Raw genomic sequence first — 4,381 nt, 5'->3', positions numbered from 1 at the left:
TTAGTTTAAAATACCATGTTCGGATGGATTCTAAGCGGCCAAGTCAAATACCTCAATTCTCAATTAAAAAGATTTTGGGAGTTAGAAGAACTCCACCCATACAAGTTACTACCCCAGAAGATAAAATTTGCGAAGATTACTACAAAGCCACAACAACGCGGGCACAAACTGGTCGATATGTAGTACGACTTCCATTTAAGCCCGAATTCCCAGACACACTTGCCCTAGGTCGCTCCCGAACCTCTGCACTACAGCAGCTTTTAAGTATGGAAAAAAAAATCTTCTTTAAAAAGGCGAGCTTAAATCAGTATACGATGGTGTCCTGGAAGAATATCTCGACTTAGATCATATGGAAAAAGTAAATTCATATGAAAAGATAACTAAAGGTAAATACACCTCATTTTACCTACCCCATCATGCGGTTGTAAAACCAGATAAAAAAGCAACCAAGGTAAGAGTAGTCTTCAACGCCTCGAAATGTACAAGTTCGGGCAATTCCTTAAATGACATTTTGTACACAGGACCCACATTACAACCCGATTTAATGCTTCTGATTTTAAAGTGGCGTATGTTCAAATACGTATTTAACGGAGACGTTGAAAAAAATGTATCGACAAATACTCGTACATAAAGACGATCAAGACTTTCAGCGCATTATATTTCGAAATTCACCAAATAGTCCAATATGTGACTATAAACTCAAATCGGTGACATTTGGCGTAAATTGCGCCCCCTTTCTTGCCATTCGAACACTTCACGAATTGGCAAACGATATAAAAGAAAAATTACCCCTAGCAACCCCGGTGTTAAAAACACAAACATATGTGGATGATATCCTGTCTGGAAGCCACAGCTTACCCCAAGCGTACGAAGCACTATCACAAGTGATACAAGCCCTCAACTCAGCAGGGTTCGCCCTAAAAAAGATAACCGCCAATCACCCCGAAATCCTAAAAGATATAAATAAAGAAAATTTATTAGCTTCAAACTTCCTAATATTCGAAAAGGAAAGTACAACAAAAACCCATCATATACTCTTGAGTCGATATCTGCTAAATCCGCAATAACTAAAAGACAAATTCTGTCGGCTGTAGCGAAACTTTTTGACCCCGCGGGATGGCTTCCGCCAATTATGATGCAAGCGAAAATCCTGATACAAGAATTATGCCTAGACGGTGCCGAATGAGACGAGCAAGTAAAACCAATTCGCTTGGTAAAATGGCTCCAATTTGCTAACAACTTGCACGATATTGCAGAGATACAAATCCCTAGATGGGTAAATTACTCACCCGTATACCAAGTAGAACTGCATTGCTTCTGCGACGCCTCTGAAAAGGCATATATGTGCGCACCCAAATTAACAGCACAATTTCAATCCATTTATTAGTAGCAAAGGCCAAGGTGGCACCTCTCAAAACACTAAGTCTACCACGACTTGAACTCTGTGGCGCGCTATTACTCGCAAAATTAGCCTCAACTATGCAAACGCATTTAAACATGACCAATCAAATATTATATCTATGGTCAGATTCAGAGATCATATTAGCTTGGTTAGAAAAAACACCCCACTCATGGAAAACATATGTTTCTAATCGCACAGCCCAAATACTTGATTTAGTTGGGCCAGCAACATGGCAACATGTAGACAGTGCTGATAACCCCGCCGATCTTGGCACAAGAGGTTGCAAACCCCTGCACCTCGCCACCACCACACTCTGGTGGAACGGCCCCAGCTGGCTAATAGAATCACAACAATTCTGGCCACAACCCACCATACGAAACACAATTGCCCCAGAAAGTCGAAAAGTTGAAACCTTTCACACAATATTGGATGACACTGAGATCCTAGAACGATTTTCCTCGTTCCCCCAAGCCTTAAGGGTAGTCGCCTATATGTTCAAATTCGTAGAGCGCCTCAAAAATAAGGTGAAGAAAACACCGAATTCCCCAGATAACATGTTAACGCATCAAGACCTACAAAAAGCAAAGGTTTCTCTTGTTGCATACACTCAAACGCGCTATTTCAGGCGCGAAATGTTAATGCCAAGAGAATCAAAACCAATTGACAAAAAGAGTCAAATCTTAGTACTCAATCCATTTTTAGACACGAAAGGTCTGCTTCGTGCTAATGGACGGCTAGCGAACTCCAGCCTCACATATAACGAATGCCACCCAATAATAATACCAGAGAAATCCCCCTTTGCAACCCTATACCTCAGATTTCTCCACTTATTAATGCTACATGCCGAACATCGCCTCATGCAACAAATGGTCCGACAAGAATTTTATATTCCACGACTAAAGCCACAGATCAAAAAATGCAACGCTTGGTTCAACTTCATCAGCACTTGAAGGAATTTGCTGCGAAATTGTGATCTCCTCATAAAAATTCTCTCCGGCTACCTGGTGCAGCACCCGCTGTCTATACACAGGATCTGCACATAAATTGGTTCATATTTGTTCTAAATATATAAAGTCAATACATACCTTCTTCAACCCTGCGAAATGTTCCGGGAGAGCAATTTATTGTCAGTTTTCCTTGGCTTTCCATTTTAATATAGCGATCTAAACATTAGAAGATGAAAATTAACAATTTTCAAACTTACTTTATTATTAAGAACACAAATTCAATTGGATAACTTGTTGTATTTGACATGCAACCATGTAAGTCAGCTGTTACTGAAGCTTGCAAATTCCTACAAATTTGCGTTCGTGCAGAAATTTGTAAGTTTCTCGGGTTGAGAGGAAATTTGACAGAAATTTTTCTTACTCTCTGATATTTTGAGTGTTGGATAATTCTTGCTGGATTTTCGACGAACAAACCTATCATCTTATACCCATAAATCACAAATATCAAAAATACCCAAATATAATATCGAACGATTGCCTATTTTATTTCTGGCCTCCCAGCATCTGTGGCACGAAGTAATATACATGCAAACAATTTAACAAACGCTATTTGGTTCCTAACCTGCACCCAATTACACATAAACAAGCTTATGTACATACCGAGGCACCTAAATGGATACGAGGTATTCTACAAGAAATCGGACGGTAAGCCAAGATCTTGTGTAGTAGTTAAATCTCAATACCATACTTTTCTCATCCCTTCCCACAGCTCATCGGATCTAACAGCCACGAAATTCGAAGCGGCTGGTGGTACCAGCATGGTCATCGCCTCGTGCTACATGCCACACAACGAGGACGCACCACCGGATGTGGTTCGTAGACTAGTGGAGAACTTTCAGTCGGAAAATCTACTTATCGGATGCGATTGCAACTCCAGGCATTCGATCTGGGGCAGCTCGGAAATAAATACTCGCGGTGAGTTTCTTTTCGATTACATTCTTAGCACTAACCTAATAATTTGTAATCGAGGTAGGACTCCTACGTTCACGTTTCCTAGCACTGATACTTTTAGGGGATGGGAAGAAGTGCTTGATATAACACTAACTAACGATTGTAGTAGTAGAGGTAGCATTAAAGTAGACAACTGGAGGGTATCTGATCGGAAATCTTTTTCTGATCATAGGTACATACTGTTCAACTTATCGGTTAGCCAAAATGTTTCCCTTCCTTTTCGTAACCCAAAGAGAACAAACTGGCGGCGGTTCGCCAGTGTGGTCAGTAACAAACTTGGGAAACTTTACAATAATAATTTAACGACCTTGGAAGATATAGAAACCAAGTGCAACAAATTCGTAAAGGCTATGGGATCGGCCTTTAAAGTCTCCTGTCCCGTAAGCTTCGGGCGGAACAAATATCATCCATGGTGGGGAGAGGAGATCTCGGAACTTAGGAAAGAGTCTCGCAAAGCTTTCAACTTAAGCTATTCCACGGGCAACTGGCAGACCTATAGAGATAGCTTGAGAATTTACAAAAAGGCGATTCGCAAAGCAAAACAGGAATCCTGTAGGGATTTCTGCTCTTCTATAGAATCAACGGAAGAATCCGCCAGAATGGGGAGGATCATATCCAAGGAACACAGCAATCCTTCCTTCCTAAAAAAGGAAGATGGAGGATGGACCAATAAATCTAAGGAGACATTAGAACTCCTTCTTCGTACCAATTTTCCAGGCTGTGACCTAAAACAGGTCTCAGGTGTAGATAGCAACGTAGCGGCACCATCAGTTAATGTCGTTAACGAAATAATCACGCGGGAGAAGATTGCATGGGCAATTAACAGCTTCTCTCCGTACAAATGTCCAGGTCCGGACGGGATCTTTCTAGCAATGCTACAGGAGGCCCAGTCGTGGGCTATTTCATGGCTTGAGAGCATTTTCAAAGCATGCATAATGCGCAACCATGTTCCGTCTACGTGGCAAAGTGTTAAAGTAGTTTTCATTCCCAAGGTGGGCAAGAGAGGACACACGGTGCCTAA

Source organism: Rhagoletis pomonella, unplaced genomic scaffold (assembly GCF_013731165.1).
Source record: "Rhagoletis pomonella isolate Grant_MI unplaced genomic scaffold, Rhpom_1.0 Rhpom_scaffold_00006, whole genome shotgun sequence".
NCBI lineage: Eukaryota > Metazoa > Arthropoda > Insecta > Diptera > Tephritidae > Rhagoletis > Rhagoletis pomonella.
This window is presented reverse-complemented; position numbering follows the sequence as displayed.